This window comes from Dromaius novaehollandiae, chromosome 5 (genome assembly GCF_036370855.1).
Source record: "Dromaius novaehollandiae isolate bDroNov1 chromosome 5, bDroNov1.hap1, whole genome shotgun sequence".
Lineage (NCBI taxonomy): Eukaryota > Metazoa > Chordata > Aves > Casuariiformes > Dromaiidae > Dromaius > Dromaius novaehollandiae.
Window position 1 is genome coordinate 51,751,435 of NC_088102.1, and position 18,999 is coordinate 51,770,433.

The window sequence follows — 18,999 nt, forward strand, 5'->3', positions numbered from 1 at the left end:
CTGCTCTAAATTAGCTGAGGATTAGTTTGTCCTCTAAATTAGGTGAGGATCAGTTTGTCCTCAGACAGCCTTGTGACTGACGGAAATGTGTTTCATATCACTACAGTAATCTGCTACAGAAAATTGAATACTGAGCTTGAGACCTTACCCTGTCTCTGAAACAAACACAGCAGTCATTTCCTTTCCTCTATCATTTTACTAGTTACAATACAGTTTAAATACTAATTAGTATTTGATATGAATTTAAGTTAGTATTTAAATGCTAAATAATATTTGCATTTGTAATTTGTAAAAAATTCAAATGAAAAATCTGGAACTAAAAATAACCTAAGGAAATGCTAGTGTTTAGGGAGGTAGGGTTTTTTGCACCAAATGAAGGATACATTTCCCACCATTTTTAACAAAGAGAAAGCGGTCTTTTTTTCCACTCAGAAATAGTGTTTTCACCTGACCTTAGTTAGAAAAATGCACGCTGATAAAATTCTAAATGTATTCATTAAAATTTTAATTTCAACATTTGAAAATACTTTATTGGTTATTTTTGACATAGCTGGAATTCCTTCTCTGTTAAGTAAAGCATTTAAGGACATGTTTAAATTCAAGAATTTGCTTAAATGCGGTTATTATTTAGGTATATGCATAAATACTTTGTTGAATAGGGATAGATTGCTGGAGTAGACTAAATGAACTAAGAATCAAGATGCTAAAGGGAAAGAATCAGTGCTTTGGGCAAACTGTGCTAAATTTTAAAGAAGTTGAGATCCCTACTATACTGAGCACCATAAATCCATCTTCAATCATGGGAGATAAAATTATAATCTCTATTTTTCTAATCTGGAAATTATAATGCAGGAGGAGGCAGCAATTTGTTCGTGGCTTGTAGAGTAAGTGGCATGTGATTTTTCAATACACAGTGAAACATGTGGATAGGCTGGGCTTTTCTGTAACTCTCTATTGCATTCTAATAAGGGGAATATTTTCTTCTTGATTTAAGATTTCCATTTGATGTTAATGAGCGCAGCGTATGGGCACTGAGAAAAGAATATATGAGCCAAGATAGTCTGGTTCTGCAAAGTGGTTACTCCATAACGCAACTTCCTACATTTTAGAGTTAATGGGCCAAATGCCCTCCCGCTGACTTCAGTGATGAACTTGGCCCATTATTCCTAAGTGTTATTGACTGCACGTGTTCTTTCCTGACTATTATGTGACTGTTATATGGCTGAAATAGGCTGGCGAGCATGATTATATGGAGCGTGTGCACAGAAGACCATGACAGAGACCGGTGTGGCTCATTATGAGTGACTGAGGGTGAAAATGAAAAAGTCTTGGTGTGTAATGGGGTGTTCTAATTGAGATCTTGTTTAAAATGTATGTCAAAAAGGGCAAATTCTTCAAATTAACTTTGCAAAGCCGTGTATTATTTCTTTAACTTCAGCTGAGATGTAGAATGAATCATCTTCTATAATCGAAGAGTAATACTGAGAAGGCAAGGAAATACTCTAAGTAATGTGTTCCAAAAACTATTCTAGCTTTCATATTTCCATAATATTAAATTGAGGAGTTGCAAGGTGAAACTGGTAAAAATAGTGTTCCCCTGCAAATCAGTGCTGAATTCTATGTTAAATGCAGCCTTTGCAGCTTGCAATGTTTGCCTGTAATCATTTCCTTCTGTGACAAAACTGAGTAAAAAAAAAAAAAAAAAAAAAAAAACAGTAAAGCAATAGCATAGCTATTTTCCTCATAGTAATTCCAAGAAGCTTTGTGTCCACTTTGCATAAACAATATCCAGTGTTTTGTTTCCTCCTCTCTCCATTCAGTCTCATTCTGATCTGAATCTGTACTGTATCTTTATTGGTCCCTCATAGATACCAGGCTCAATGAGATGCATATTTTTTTGCTCAGCAATTACAGTATGTCCGTGCCTGATATTTTGAATGTGTGTAGTACTGAATTTTGGTTTTGATGTTTTGTTAATCTCAGATTCAGCTTATACTGGGCAGTTCATAGCTGAAAATTACTTTTTTTTATTCTCAATAATTTCTCACTCTGCAAAATATTCTGTCCTCGTACATGCATTTTCCAGTAGTTCAAACACAGTCAAGGACTCCAGGAACTGCCCCTAATTCATTCTTATCAAGCAATAATGGCAGTGTGGTATGGCAAATGCAGTCACTGCCAGCCTGCCTTATTCTGCTCTATTAGACAAGGTTCAAGGCACATCATCTAATAAAAGAGGTTGTGGGCCAAATTTCTGAAGTTTTTTCCACTTTTTGGCTGTTTATAAGTTACTCTGTGACCATCAGCAAGTCACTTAAACAGCCAACAGCATGTGTGGGCTTTCAGCACTTCCATCCATTAAACTGTATCATTTCATTCTGTTTACTCTGTCTTGGAGGTTATATAGTTACATAACTTGTATGGGGGACTGGTTATAATTCATGAGTATTCACAATGTACTTTGAGGCCTTTCACTGAAAAATATCCTAAAAGGACAGGGGTTGTTTTGAAGGATTGCTCTTAATGATAATAGGGAAAAAAGTTTCTAAGCGTAAAAGTTTCTGAACCAAATGCATCTCTCTGAGTGTCCAATTAATGCTGATGGAGACAAACTAGAGGTGAATCTGACACTTTTGTGGACCTCAGCACAGCATAAGAAATTCTGAATATCTTTATTCTATACTACTTTACATTTTAGTGGAACTGATAAAGCCCTTCACTACTTCTGGACTGCTTTTCTGTTATACAGAATAGCCATTCCAGTCATATGGATGAAAAGACTGTTATAACATACTGGATTATCCTGGAAGAATATATATCCAAGAAATATCTAAATATTTTCAGATATCCAGAAAAAAATCCCCCAAATCCAAATATATACAAATCCACATCTAGTATCATTGAGAAAGTTTTGAGAAAGTTAGGACCAAACAGTTGTTTATTGTTTTTTAAAGTGATTACAATGGCAAATCAATATTCACAATCTTCACAACTGTAAAATAAAGATTAATAGTTCAGTCCACTGATATTTTGCCCTTCTGTGTATATTCTTATACAGCTAAGTTTCTTGACTATATTATGGAATGAACGTTAGAGCTAGTCCTCATCTTTACTTTAGTTTTAACCCACTCTGTCCTTCCAGCCTCGCCTACAACGTATTTTTTTCTGTATCTGTAAAAATATCTCACGTTGGCATTTTGCATGCCATAACATCATTTTGAGTTCTTGAATTCCTAAGTCTTTGTCTCTCAGTGTCTATAATTTGTTTTTTGTTTTCTACTACTGTATCTCAGGTGTTCTAGTGGAAACATGAATTAAGCTAAAATTGCGTAGCTGGTGCATGCCCAGCCGAAGGTTGGGAAGGTAGATCTCAGGTCCCATTCCGACACTACCATGTTGTCTGCAAGTATTTATATCATAGTTAATGTTATGTACAGGTAATTGTGTTTGCAGGAAATACATGAAATGCCAGTGAAATAGTTACCTTTTTTTTTCAGTTTTGTTTCATACACTTAAATGATTTCAAAACCAAGTGACTCTTTCTTTTCATTACCTTTGAAAAAATGTATTATATGTTCAGTTGTCCCAAACTTGCCAGAGTCAGGAGCTGGAAGAAATTGTTAGAGTGTCTCAAGAACATAGTGACATTTTTGCATTTGCATGTGTGGGAGCTGAATTTCAGAAAGAGTAGTGAGCCTTGTGACCAGCTCCAACTTTGCTCTTTTTAACTGCCTTTACTTGCTTGAATAACTGTACTTTCTATGACACTAAGTAAAGCAATCACAAAGGAAATTAGATGTAATGACTATGAAAAGAAGTGAAGGAGAAAGAGGACATACATGACTTTAGCGTAACTTATCTCTGACACGCTGATCTGTTATCTTTCGCTGACGTAAAGGTTAAATCCATTAACTGGTGGTCTTCTGGAGGGAGGACAGAGAGCTGACAAGGCATGAAGGGCTTGGGCCAGCAAAACCACAAAGTACTTGATCTTTGAGTGTAGGACTTTTACTGTCAGCAGCAAAAATGACTTGACTTTCATATGTTTGCTCTACATATGAGGAAACAAACATAAATTAATAGTTACAGTAATTTCCTCTTGGTAAATCTATTGAGATGATCTTAAATATTAGAACGCCGAAAGGCTCATGGTGTGAATATGAGACATGATGAACATCTACAGCTCTTTTTGAAGTCAAAGGGAGGTTTGGGTACTCGCTGTCTTTGAAAATCAGGTCACAACACCAACAATGTTTTTACACAAAATCCCCTTGATTGCAGGAAAATTTACATAAACTTGTAGATGTCAGATGGCTATCAACTGGATATTATGCTGGATAACAGCCTGATGTATCAGTATTTTACTTATGATTCTAGCAATTACAAAATTTGGAAAAGATTGCTTTGTTTGCCTTCTTAGAGTGATGCTAAACTACAGGTGGAGCGTTTTTATATCCAACTGTTGAGTGCATCATTGTTTTGAATTTGCATTTGTTCTTAAGAATGAAGAAGGATGTAGACCTCGAGGGTAAATTATAGGAAATGAACAGCCAATTTGGGTCTTATAATTCATGTCTATGAACTCCCTTTGGTAGAATTATGGTTTAATAATAAACCAAACTAAAATGTTCACGTCAAAGTGATTATAACTTTTCAGTGTGACAAGCTATTTGTAAACCTGTTAGACAGGATGGCTGTGTTTTTATTTTGTATTTATTGTATTGCTGTCTGTGAGGAAAATGCTTTCTTGTCAATATTGTCAAATTATGGAATAATCTAATGAAATATGCATTTTAGGGAAATAATTTATTTCAAAGACTTTGAGATTTGCTTTCACATTAATCAAAGATAATGAACATGAAATATTAACTGGAAAATAAATAAGATTACCAAGCCAAAGACATTTTGGAAAGTATATATGGAGAGCGTTTTATATGTTGAACCAGATACTGAGTTTGTTAGTATGTTATTTTAAATGAACAGTTTACTTAACTATATTTCAGTATTATCTAGAAGAAGGATGAGGCCACAAAAAAGACATGACATTTACATATAAGGATGGTGAAAATCTAGGTTTAAATTGTTTTTGTCTTAAGGAATTGTAACACTCGACAGTCAGGATAGTCTAGAGTTTAAGGCTGTTCCCTAAGCCTTGGGAAGACTTCTTTGTCATGCAATTTTTGTGCAGGTCTTTGGCAATTTTACTCAGACCCCAGAGCCAGACAAGGGCTTGGGAGCTTAAGTGTCAGCATAGTCCCAGACAGTCATGCATTAAAATAAGCTAACTGGATTTTTATGGCTAATCTATTGTATCCGCCGTAAGAAAAGACTAGACGCATGAACATAACCGTTACCAGGCAGTATTGCAAAACAAAGTAAAATGGATTCATTTGAACCACTAATTCTTACAACCATCAGACAGCACTCTTGCCCAGTGACTTGCTACCGTCTACTGTGGTCTGTGGTGTTGACACAGAGGAAGGAGTGGTTGTGCCTAGCTAACAAAGAAACAAAGAAAAGAGAAAAAATGTGCCTTTCTCCTGGGTCTCTGTAAGGTGGCAGCCGTGAAACAGTATTCACATGTATTTCATTTGTTAAAAATGGTTTACAGTTTGCAAAAAGCTGAGGGGCAATAAAATCAAAGCTTACCTAACATATGGTAGCATTACTCACAATTCAGGAACGTCAGACTATCATAATTTGGGGTTAATGAGTAGCAGGATTCATGAATTCTCCACTCACTGTGACTAACTTATGCCTTTGGGAAAGTTTTCTAACCTCTTTATGCCTTAACAGATCCACATGGAAAACGAACCTTCATAGGAGAGTGTTAAAGGTAAGTTAATATTTGTGAGCTTTGAAAATTCTGTGTAAATAAGAACAAGCAGTGGGTGATCAATAAAGACGTGTTTAAATGTTAACTCTAACAAAAAGAAGTTATCTGCTCCTCTTTGTGAAAGGTTGCTCCGTTCTCTTCAACACACTGGTTAATGAATGCTAAGCACCAGGGAGTAGTGCCTTGTTTTGCTTACAAATCAGAGATTATCTTCTTGCATGAAAAAAGACTACTTCATCCGTGAGCATCCTTCCTTTTGTTGAGCGATACCTCATGAGGAACCAAATAAGGTAAAATTAGAAAATGCATGTTCATCTTGACAGGAGCAAAACTTCCTGGTTTTGTTGTTTTGGTTAAGTCTCTCTTTAACAACAAACTACAATAAAATTGTATTTTTAGAGACATGCTCTTTGTAATCCTTAGTTCAGTTGATTAAACTCTGAAAAAACGTTGTCTTGTGACTTGCACAGCAAACACCAACCTTAGTAAATGGTTATGGAGCTAAATGGTTAAATGTAGCACTTTCTTGAGTAATAAGTTTTCAGATAGAAAGCCATAACATGAAAAATGTTAGTAAATATTCCTGTTGGCATGAAAAGGAGAACATCTGCTAAAGTCACGAGTGGTTTGTTGCCTGAGTTAGCAGCAGGACAGCCTACAGCTGATTAGCTATGGCCTGAGAAGAGAACAGGAGTGCAGTGGAGAGAAATGCTGGTTATTTGGAGTTATTTGAAATCACTCTAAAAGCATTAAGAACAATATATTTGATTCTTCTTTTTAATTCTTTCCTTGGTATCTTGCAAGACTGCTGTAATGACTGCTTAAATATTATAACATATGCAAAGTAAAATACATGTGCATGAAATCTGATGATTTGATCTTATTTAAGTAAATATTTGTCCATTCCTACCCAGAAATGCACATGTACACGGGCAAAATATCAAGCACGTGTTCCAAAGTCAGGTTTGAGCACATATTTGGGATTTCCACATATGCTGAGACAACGCTGAGATCAGCCAGACTGTGGCATTTGTGTTCCTTTAGGCCTGTGTTGTGGGCCTGATCGTGAGAGCTCGGAGGCCAGGCTGAACTCTGGGACTACCTGCTCAGAGCAGAACAAGTATTGCCTGTTTTTTTTTCTAAACCGTGTTGCAAAAAACGGGCATGGGTATCTCTGATTTAGGGCAGATTGGGCAGTTCAAACATCTTTTAATCTCAGATATGCTACAGTTAGGTTTGGAGTAAGGGTGAGGTAATTCTGGATGCCAACACAGCCAACCTTTGCTGCCTGTTATGATAGTTCTTAAAGACAGATGTATGCTAACGTTTCGAAACAGGAATAAACTCCAAAATGTGTTTCACCGTTTTCCTTGATTCCCTGCACTCGAGCGTGGAGGAGAAGTTTTGACGGAGAGAGCTCCTGTGACAAACTGTTACTTAACTTGTCGTTCCTGTGAGGGCTATTTGAAAGATTTCTCTCTTCCCTGAAAAGAAATAAAGTTTGGGCAACGCATAATGTATACGTACAGGTATGTCGCATTTGGCCCATTATACAGAACATTGTTTTATGGTGCCATATGTTATCTTCCCAAATGGCATGGCAGCAACATGCCTTACGTGCCTGTGTTCCCATGGCAGTGGCTGTGTTAACGTTTTTCAGCTGGGGAGGGAAAACGGCCTTCTGTTGCTGTGAGGTGACGTGACACAGTTCACGTTGTGCCGGCTGGGACGACACCGCAAGCCGCAGCTCCAGGGCCCGCCGAGGCTCTGCTGGCGCTACGAGGGCGGCGACCCTGCCTTGAGCCCGGCCGGGGGGCAGCGCAGGGCGCCTCGCTGGAGGGAGGCAGCTTTCTCAGCCCAAAGCCGCCTCCCCTCCCTCAGCCCCTCTCCACCTCCAGGATCCTGCCTAACAGGCCACGAAGAGCCGGCTGCTTAATATTCTACAGATGGTCCTGTCCAAGGTAACCTTATACTGGCTAGGTAGCATGAAGAAAGTTTGTGCTGCTCCTGTCTATGCTCTCCACCTTCATGGGTGAATAAGCACAGTTGTTTTCACACTGATAATGTAATTTATGTATTACCTGAGACATCTCATTCTGGTAAAGTTCTTGTGAGAATTACATGCTAAATTTCTGTGAGAAGAATAACTTAAAATTTTTAAATTACACCTATTTTTATATATATACAGTGAGCCAACCTATGTAAACAGCATATGCTTTTGAACAAGGTAAGAAAGACTTGTGTTTCTATAGTATTTGTGACTGATAGATACCTCCTAATCTTAGGTCATCTGCATTTATATATCTTTTTTGTTAGCACTTTAGGTATGACCATACATTTATTCTGTCACAAAAAGTGTGGTAAATTATCTATTTTGCTCATTCTTTCTGAAAGTGTATAGATAACATCTGATTTTCAGTTTTAATAATACACAGATAAAGAGCCTTACCTTTTCTGTACTACATTTGTTGGTTGAATCTATTGTCCAAAAAAACCCCAAACGAAATGGAAGAAGAGACAAAGAATAGAGCACAAATCTGTTCTTAAAGGATTGCTATGTACAATCTACGGAGCACAATGGCACGTCTTCATTTTTTATTCTACATTAAGATCTGGTACTCCATCTTAAAAAAATACAGAGATAGCAAGAATCCAGATATAGATGATAATTACAGAAAGCACAGAGAGACTTCATGCACGAGAAAAGGTTAAGAGACTGGAAATGCTCAATTTAAAAAATAGATTTGAATACAAAATAATAAATTCTGCAAAACAGTACTGGTGATCACAGAAGTCGGAGAACATTCAGTGAGACCAAGAGGTATCATGTTTAAATTTCATTTTTTCTTTCTTGTATTCTATTTTTTATTATTCACATTTATTTCAATTAGTTCAGGCACTAACTATGATGGATTAAAATGTTTCAGTCAATGAGGGCTCAATCTGAAGCAGAGATGCACATGTGCAATTTCTGCTCACACCCAACGGTCAAAAAAATGAGAGGGTTATTCATTTGGGAACTGTATTTGTAGCTGGAAGATTAGCTTAGGTACGGGTGAATCAGATTCACCATTTCTGTGAACCAGTAGACTGCAATTGATTGCAAAGGTTTATTTTAAAATACATGTACTGAATACATGTATTTTAAGAAGCTGTGCTGATGTGGAGAGACGGCTGCGAGGCAATGCAGCCACTCTGACGTGCCTTCTGGAGCAAGCGCCTCTCGAGGGCAAAGGAGGGGTGACCACCCACAACCCGCTTCGCCCGCCGTGCTTGGTGCTAAGACGCAGCCTTACCTCCGTGCTTCAGAACAGATGAAGCAAGTCATCGGTGACACCGAACCCTGCAGAAATTCCTGGGCCAGTTTCTGCCCATCGCTGAGCCAGTTCTGTTTCTGTTGCTTGTTGCTTCTGGTAGATTAGCGCCGATAGAACAATACGGTGATAACTGTAGAGGCACTAATGGAAAATGTGATCTGGAAGCTCAGGATGATGTATAATGGTGGGCTCATGATGGGCCAAGTACAGCAAAGTTCTTAAATTAAATTATTGTATAACTCTGCCATTATGCATGTAACTTGGGGAGGAAATGAATTAACCATTAAAATCAGAACATGAATATTGTAAATGACAAATTTATCAGAAGAAAAAGGAAAGTCACTCCAGGTTTTGAAACAGGAAAATTAGATAATTTATTATTTAATGTTTACTGTATACTAATTTTTGCTTGTATGCTAATTTTGTAACATAGAGTTTATGTTCTTCAACATGGATAGGAGAAGGAGGAGAAATTAGAGAAGATTTTTTTTCTCACTTTTTTTTTTTTAAACAGTGAGAAAGTGCATCACATGATTCCACAGTAATTTACCTATAATGGAAAAGGAATTTCCTTATCAGTCATTAATTTAAAAAAGGTATTTTATCTTAGAGTCCAAGGAACCTAATAAAAATTGACACAAAGTATTTTTATTTAAATGGCTTATTATTTTAAAGGGCACAGTAATCTTGTATCAGGAAATGTTGATGCATTTTGCACTGCTTCCAGATCTGTGTCTAGCTGGTGTTTTTAATGACTTTTGTTATTCTTCATGAATGTAATGAATTGTTGGAGAAATCTGTTCACAGGCACAAGAAATATTTTGTGCATTATTTAACTTTATATTGGCTTAAGCTTAATAAGCTGGTTTAATTAAGGCCAGCTGATAGAACATTTGCGAACAGAATGGGAAAAACGGTTACCGAAGAAGTATGGAAGTAAAGTGCAAAAAGGGAGCTTAGGAAGCCTGACTGTGAGAATATTGGACAGACCTTAGAAAAAGCATCAGGAATTTAACGGTGAAGAACTTATGGGTAGGACCATTTGAGAGAGTGAGGGTTTTGAGATCTTGTCTGTAAGCCAATACGTTATTTAAAACTACTACAAAAATTTAATTTGACCATGAAAGTGCTTTTATGGGTTTTAGTACTATGTGTAAAAAAAATTTTTTTTAGGTAACTTATACAATTTGATCATTTGGAAGTTTATATAAAAGTTATGAGAAATATGAAGGTTTTGAAAAAAATGAAATATTTCATTTTTTACTTCTTAAACAAAAAAACTGAGTTTGGAGTCTGCCCCATTACTGTTCCAATCCCATCTTGATTTCTGTAATTCATATACATGTAGGATCTGTTTGACAAGGGAGTTCTAAAAATCTGGTAACTGTAAGGATAAGTCTGCTGCTGAACTTGCATTCAAAATTACCAGAATGCACTGAAAGCAGGAGCTCATTACAGCAGATCAAAAATGATGAGAGGTAAAAAGTCCTTGAACCTTTCTTTGCTGTGAACAAGACACATGGGTTTCATCCCAGCTATCCTACAAAGTGATAGTTTTCTAGTCGCAGGGTAATTTTATGATCAGTGGATATAAGCAGCTCCAGATGGCAGTTGGTCCCACCTGGCTTAGCCAATACCTGGGATCACAACAGATCGCCTCCCTAGTGTCCAGGTGTCGCCTTTTGCTGGCGCAGAAATAAAAGTGCAGTAGCCTGAACTGCTGCTGCACCTTTATAGCCTTCCATTTCTGAAAGTCCATAAAAGGTTATAGACTGTTTCAGAAAAGTAATAGCCGTACATACTCAGGCAAGAAAGTTTCATGAACTTGTGTAATTCTGTTAAATACAGAGGTTTGCTCTTGCTGTACTTAGCTTCATATGCTTTTGCAAGGATAAAATGGTACAGACAAAATTTCCTAATGTCACGTGATAACCACCGTGTTTTTCAGGGAACTGGTTATATTGGGGTGCAGCTTCATTGTCCCCGTTTTCTTATCTCTTAGTTAGGTGAAGCTCCTGAAGGTGGTCATAATTTTTTAAGAAGTCTAAAATTTAGAAAGTAAAAACATATTTACTGACAGATAAAGTTTTAGAAGGACTTAATTAATCCAGGCAAAATTTTAAACATTGCAGTTAAAAGTTGGGGGATTTACAAATTCTTTTGTGCTTTCAGGTTGTCTTTATCAGCATTTACAAAACATTTGAAGGGTCCCAAATTTCTCTTCCATCTTAGGCATGACAAAGCAATAGATAGAGCCCAATTTGATCATACTTCAAGATTTTGCATTTGAAATTTGATGAAGATAGTACGTATTAATTAGATGTCAGCAAGAATGTGGATACTCAGTGATGCACTGCATGCAGAGCAACTGTCAGCTATGGCCACTGATTTAAGTAATTTTCATTTGCACTCTTTGTACCCTGGTCATTGTATACAATAGTGAGTTTGGAATTACCATATAAAAAGAAATGAAATACTCCTGGGCTTTTGGCTGGGTTTTTAAATCAATGTTTGTAAGTTATTAATTGTAAAAGATGCAATATATGGAGTTTTTCTTCTTAGTGCTGCTGTCCTATTTTCCCATGATATCCCCGAGGGATCTGAGATGAGTTTAAGTAAGTCCATTTTTTCTCGACTGACAGAACAAATGTTCAGATGCTTTAAAATTTAAAGAGCAAAATCTAGGGATGGGTAAATCAGTTTAGAAGAGGTAGGAAATTCCCATCCAAATCAAATAGCCTGCATTTTGTTTGCTCGCCTCCTGCTTTGTTGTTTTTGTTTGCTTTTAATTTCTTATAACAATGTTACATTTTGCGAGCTAGGCATTCCCAGCATCCTTGATTATATCTAACAGGAAAGAGCTCCAGGCATCACCCAGGACTGGCCACCAGTAGGGGGAATTTTGTGTGTGAACTCCGCCAGTGTGCCTAAGACTTTTTGCACAAAAAATGTTTTCATGGCATGCAGTTCGATGCTAACTAATATTTATGAGGTAGCATATTTGCTCTCCTTGTTTTAAAGAATATTCTCCATTTCAAGGACGTTTCTTGTTTAAAAAGAGTCATTTGGGAGCTACCACGGCAAAGGGTTTTGTAATTGTACAAAGTGGTTCAGAAAGTCCAGAAGTGAGTTGCTAGAGATATTTACTTATCTATTCCAGCCTATACTGTACTATACTGTACTCTTCAGTTTGAAATGGCTTAATATAGAAACGATACGGAGTCTTAACTGTTGTTAAAGTTCAGCCTGGTATTGTGACTCTTTTAAGTGCTCTAAAATCCATATGCTTGCTTGGGGTATCTTGGAATTTGCACTAAGTGGTATTAATGATTCAAATTGGTGTCATTTGGGGATAAAAAGCTTCCAAGGCGCTGCCTTTTTAGGACAAGTGTTTACAAAGCGTTGGTCCTAATTTGGTTGCAGCCACCGCGGCCGCAAACCGTGGTCTCGGGTCTCCGCAGTCCCTCCAGCTGTTTGACATCTACCCTCGTTAGCACACGAGCACTTACCGGAGCGGGCTCCCCGGCACTGAGCCCTTCTGGGGGCGAGGGCTGCCCCCGGTGCAGGTGCGCGGCGCCGCGGCCATGCGGGCGGATGCAGCGTGCGCGCCCGTGAGCTGCGCGGCGCCCGGGGGGCTCCCCAGCCCACGCGTGTCCGCGTTTCTGTCCGGGAGTCCCCCCAGCTTGTGATCCCGGTCGCTCCCCGGAGGGGCAGGGTGCTCCCTGCGCCCTCCCCGCGCTCGGGCCCCCCCGGAGAGCGCTCCGCGCCTCCTGCCCGCTCGGCGCCGAGAGCAGTCCCTGCCCCTCCGCGCTGCTGCCTCCTCGCCGCTGCGGGGCCGGGCAGCGCCGGGCGGCTCCGCTCAGACGCGGCTGCCGCGCCCCGGGGACGGCGCCTGGGCCCCCGTCGCGCCCCGGCGCTGGGCGCTGCCAGCCGGCTGCCGCGGAGCGGGGCTGCGGCGCCGGGCGGGGAGCCGCCGGCTTAGAGGGAACAAGAACGGGAAGAACCGGAGAAACTTGCGGCATGCGGGCGGCCGCGCTCTCCGCGGGGCGTGGGGACTGACCGCCCGCCGCGGCAGCGGCCCCCCGGTAAGTGCCGCGGCGGCCCCGACGGCGGCCCGAGCTCCGTCCGCGCTGGGGGGGGAGCCGGGGGGGCCCGTCCCTGCCGGCCCGCGGCGGCTCGGCCTGCGGGCAGCGCTGCCCCCGGCCCGCGCCCTCCCGCCACGGGCAGGCCCGGCCCCGCGGGGGGGGCCCGCGCCGTCCCGCAGCCGCGGAGGAAGGTGGCCGGGGGCGGGGGGGGGGCCCGCGCCGTCCCGCAGCCGCGGAGGAAGGTGGCCGGGGGCGGGGGGGGGGCCCGCGCCGTCCCGCAGCCGCGGAGGAAGGTGGCCGGGGGCGGGGGGGGGGCCGCGCCGTCCCGTCCCGCAGCCGCGGAGGAAGGTGGCCGGGGGCGGCGGCGCCCGGGGGGCTTCGGCTGCCGGGGGGGCCGGACCCTCGGTTAACCCCCCGAGGGGCGCGTTTCAGACGCGAGCGCCGTGTCGTCGGGGGCCCCGCGCCGAGGCGGCAGCGCGGAAAAACCGCGGAGGCGCCGGCACTAAACCGGCAGCGCCGGGTGCCCCCGGGTGCGGGCGAGCCCCGGGCCCCGGCGAGGGGGCCTCGTTCAGGCGCCCGCACGGGAAGTTCAGTCGCTCGGGAGCAGCAGCTGGTTTCCAGGGGGCGGCGGTGGGCGGCGTTAGGTGGGCTGAGCACCCCTGGCTGCCCGCCGGGGTTAGAGCTGGTCGGGGGGCGCTTGGGGACGGGGAGCGCGGTTTAGGGTGCGCGGCCGGGGGTCCGCACGCCTCAGGCGCCGCGAGCAGCAGCTCCTCGGGCGAGGGGCCGGGTGCCGCAGGCGCGCCCACCCGGGAGCGCGGGGGCCCGGGGACCCCTCCGGCCTCGCCGGCGTCCGGACCGCTGGGGCAGCGGGGAGCCGGCGGCTCGGTAGCAGCCCGGCGCGTGTTTTGGCACGGCGCTGTGAGGAAAGAGGGCAGGAAGGCAGGAGCAAGCGGCGAAGCTGGGGTCTTCACCCTAAGTCATTCACCTCCGGTCCTCCACCAAAGCAGAGCGGTCTGCCAGCGCTCTGGCTCCGTGGTGGAGCGAGTGGGAGCCCGGTGAGCCAAGTCACCCTGCTAGTCTCATGTCCCTCTTGCAATATATTTGTATTGCCTAGCGCAGCATGGCCTTAATTTGCTTGTCGCTGTTGAACAGATGTAGAGAATAGCGTATAAGCAGCAGTCACCGTAGTGCAGCCTGCTGCAAACCTGGTGCTCGGGCTCAGCAGGGTGCTGATGAACGCCCCAGCCCCGTCTGCAGCCATGAGGAAGTGAGGAGAAGCACTGGAGTGAGCCTGAGCCTTGCCCCAGTTTGGGTCAGTGTGTGGCCTACGCGAATACTTAAACATGGAAAACTGGAAGCACTGTGATACCCCTGAGTTTAGATGTAGCAGGAGACAGCAAAAAAATGGTTAAAATATAGATCTGTTCTTTTGCAGATTTCTGTTCTGTTTAAAGGTTGCAGTTACAATTGGCAGATCAGAATACCTACTGTTAAATTCCTGCATATATTGCTGGACACCGTTATAAAAGTTTTCGAGTATGGATGTTATGGATGCTAGCAGGTCCTCAGCATCTCTGAAATGCAGTGAGGTTTAAGTGGGCACCTACAGGTATTTCATAGCTCCAGAGAACTGAAGGGCTCAACTGTTAGGTTTTTTGGTTCGTCCTGCGTATCGCAGGACGTTATGCCCCTATCTCCCATGCTAGAAATCCAAGGACTCTAGGCAGGCCAAGTATATTAATTCCCCAGTAATCAAAATGTGCGCCACAGAGAAAGCGTGGGGAAACTGAGATGTCATCGATGCTTGGTTGCTTGCAGTGCCAGGGGGGCGGTTGGCAGGATCCCAGTTAGAAGAAGCCATCCCGGTGCTGTAGGAGAAGGCAGAGTGGCCTCGAAGGTCCTTGCCAAATAGGGGCAACACTTTTCCCAATCCCAAATCTGCTGGATGTGTATGATCTCCTGTTTGTTAGGAATAAACACCAGCTGGGTGTTTGTGTTGGTTTTCTGCAGCACCTCCAAACTACAGTGCAGCTTTGGTATTTCTTCTCTAGCCATAGTCAGTCTGATGGCTTAGAAGAATTAAGCAGGCTTGAAGACTGGCCAAATGTAGTGTTATTCCCATCCAGCTTTTCCAGGTATTTTGTTGTAAACTGGAACAAAAAGCGTGCGAGATACGGCCAAGAGGCAGGGCTATCTGACAGCTTCTTTGCATTGATTCTTACTAGCTCTTTTGATGGCCCTTGGCTTATCCACAGCGCTCCTGCTTTCCCATGTCTTTAGGTCCAGAAAAGTAAATTTTTGATTTCTTTAGGCTGATTTATTTTTTCCCCTCTGCCCCTCCCTTCCAACTTCTGCCACTGCTGCATTTTTTCCTCTCCTCTCTCTTTTGCTTCTTACCCAGCCGTGCTGGGGAGCAAGCGCTGTGGGAGGTGGCCGGGCTTGGCTTGCAGAGGCCCTGGCTCTTCCTCGCTGCTGTCTGCTTGCAGCTGGCGGTCGCAGCACTCTTCCAGTAGTTTGCTTCTCAGAAATACTTTTTCTCTTCCTTGCACGCCTTCCTGGAGTGAGTGGTCCTGTGGATTTAACCCTTTCTGGTGTGCCTCAGGTAAGGCGTATGCATGCCGGGTGCTTCGCATCCAAGGAAGCTGCAAAGGCCGGGGGCCGGGAGGCGAGGGGCAGGATGCTGCTTCTCCGGGCAGGTGAACAGCACTCTGAAGAAGAGAAAGTGAATTATGCAAGAGACACTACTGGCTTGATAAAGTTTCTTGCTTAAATTTCACTGGCAGACTTCAATTTCATTGCTTCTGAGGTCAGGCTATTATGTGAGGGAGTCTGACGAGCGTTAGCTATGCAACAGAACTGCGAAAGTTTCCAGAGAAGCCCCTTGGAGCCCCCGTGTGACGTAGGTGTTCCCATCAAACTATTTTTACAGTAATTAACAAAATATGCATCCTAGGCAGTTTTGAGCCTTTGATAAGGATGGCAGAGGCAAGTTATTTATCTTTAGCATTCTAATGTTCATTTTTTACTCATTTTTTATGTGTTAGCTATTCATGTCTCTTGCATATCTGAAACATCCTTGCTAAAATCTACAGGAGGATTGTTGCTTTTTTTTTTTTTTTTTTTTTAACCTCTCAATCGTGTACTAATAAAAAATGTAAATATACACATAATGATTTGCATGTCATTAACTTCAGAAAAACACTGTCATGCAAAATACCAGTCTTTTTTGGAAACTAATCTACTTGCCTGTCTAAGAAGTAGCACCTGTAATTCACAAAATGAAGAAATCTGAAAATGTAAAGTATTTTCAACACTTTGCTGATTACTTTCTGCATTTTTCAGTTCAGCCAGGAAAGAACCATCATTTTAAAATGTGCCTATGGTGATTTTCTGACCAGTTTCACTCTTAAAACTTCAATATAATGCTTCATTGCTCTGAGAGCAAGTACAGCAGAGGGACGCTTATTTAAAAATGAACAAACTTTTTGTGGTGAATGCTTATACTCACCTTGCTACCTCTGGTTTCATTGTGTTCATTTACGAATGATGTTCCATGAATTTCAGGGAAAGTTTCCGTATCAGCGGACAGGAACTTACAGATTTTATGAAACGTGGGAAAGCAGAGGAGAAAATAACGCTGTTGGAGCTAGGCAGCAGTGAGGCCGACCCCGGACTGCAGGTTGTGCAGCGCGGAGCTTTGTGGACGAACTGAGAGAGGCTGTTGGTCTCCGTATGGAGCAGTCAGTAGGCAAGGATATGACAGGCACTTTGCCAGCAGTTTACACCAGTGTTTTTGCTTAAAGTCACAGAGACGGAGAGCTGCAGTTCTTGGGTTCTCACTTCGTTTTGGAGATGATTGTCACCAACATCTCAGAGAAGCTTAAGTACGTGTATTTGACACAGTCATTCTGTCTTTTGATAGATGAGATTTCACTGATGTTAAAAACCTAGCATCTGAAATGAGCCTTTGATACGCATCATTTCCACAGAATTCAATGCTCGTTTTAAGAGGCTGCCTTCGAGTCAGGGAGTCTGTAAGGCAGCGCAAGGTTACTTTGGATCAGATGCCATAGCATGTAAGGGCTGTCCCTCTCTGAAAGTGGTCACAGTCTTTGAAAACAGGATTATCATTAGTACTGAAAATGCTATGCGCTATTGGAGCGTGTTATACTCTTGAGCAGAAATTCACACTTAGATGAAAACAGAAAATACCCCAGTTACTGATGATTCAATATAGCAGCTTTAGATGTCTTTGCTTCTGGGAATAAGGGAAAAACAGTGTCCAGTGTTTATTTTAGTACAGTTGAAGACCTGCTTTTAGGACACAAGAGATAAAACATAAGGAAAATTGTGGATCAGATTTTAAGTTCAAGTGTACGTATGAAAAAGCATTTTAATCTTCTCTACTATGAAGCATTTAGCATATGCTTTTGCCTGGTATTTAAGATACAGTAATTGTATTTCATGCTCAGCATTGTTTCGAATATATTTCTGTGTTACATGTAAGTTGTTCATGATCTTTCACTAAAAAAAAAAAACCAAAAAAAAAAACCAAAAAAACAAAACAAACAAACAACCAACCCCCCCCCCCCCCAAAAAAAACCCACTCCTTTTCTAGATGTCAGAAGAAAAACAGCCAGACTATCATGTCTTTTTGATGGAAAGAAGTGCTGGAGAAGATGTACTTATGTTCAGTCTTCAGCATTTATTCTGCTTATGCGTAGAGCCCTTTGGAGCGAATGGGGAAACCATATGCATGGTTGAGCAGTAGGATGCTTAATGAGGGGATGCTGAATGAAGCAAAAAGATGTTGTGCCAACGCCTTCTTAGAGGCACCATAGACGCTGGCTTTAAATTAAATAAAATAGGCCAGTGGCTGTTCCCTGGCCCTGAGGGCAGACGGCGTGGCACGGCTCCCCTCTGCACACCTGAGCTCTCTTCCTTTCCAAAGCAGCGGCAATGTCCGGACTGTCCTCTGGGGACGGCTCCTGGGGTGTTTGAGCCCCCGGATTTTCTGGGAGAGTGAATGGGCCAAAAACGTGCAGTGTGAACAATCATCGGCCTATTTGGTTTACTGGTAAAAAGATAGCCATAATGTTCATGACCTGTGGCATCACTTTTTTTGAAATTGTTCTTGCATTTTCATGTAAAAAAAGGGCTGTCATGTATAATTTCAAGTATTTAATTCTTACATTTGGATTCTGAATGTTTCTGATTTAGGTCTTGGCAAAACTGTTGTATTTAGCCATTCATATAGGTTCATCATTGCAATTTTAGGTTCATAGCGTATGCATGCTTTCTGTTAATTAATCTTTACAGACAAAAATCAGCAGAGCTAGTACTTTGCAAAATCTGAGATTTATAATGAGGATGCAGTCATTATGGAAATACATTTCTGAGACTAAAGTCCTTTTGATTACAAGTAGAGGATATTTACTCTGGGTGCGTTTTGAAAGTGAACCTCAGAAAACAGTTGAAGAGTATTTTTATGCTCAACATCGAGACTGTGAGGCTATGAAGCAGGCACTACCAGAAGTAGTTTAAACTCGAAGTTTAATCACCAGAATATTAAAGAGGGTATGTTGAACAGTCCTTATTCTAAAGATAACCCTTCCTTTAAATTATGTTAACACTGCAGTATGAATATTTTTAAAAAATCCAGCCATCCCACCATCATGACTTTTATCTGGGGATAAGAAGCAGCTGTGTATCTTGAACAGTTTGTGACTCTGGTGGAACTTGCTTTCACTTTGTTAGGTCT

General features: G+C 42.2%; 1 protein-coding gene across 3 annotated transcripts in view; it reads left to right on the forward strand.

Moving 5' to 3' along the window:
• Positions 1 to 4,915: 4,915 nt before the first annotated feature.
• SHANK2 (SH3 and multiple ankyrin repeat domains 2) overlaps positions 4,916 to 18,999 on the forward strand; it is a 374,573-nt gene continuing 360,489 nt past the window's right edge. Inside the window, exon 1 of one of the 3 annotated variants that reach the window (XM_064512811.1) lies at positions 4,916 to 7,797. The gene's annotated coding sequence lies outside the window, so the exon portion shown is untranslated. Of the gene's footprint in view, positions 7,798 to 12,874; positions 13,239 to 16,489; positions 17,123 to 18,999 lie in introns of those variants that run through there. The other 2 variants (XM_064512809.1, XM_064512810.1) reach the window with 2 other exon arrangements.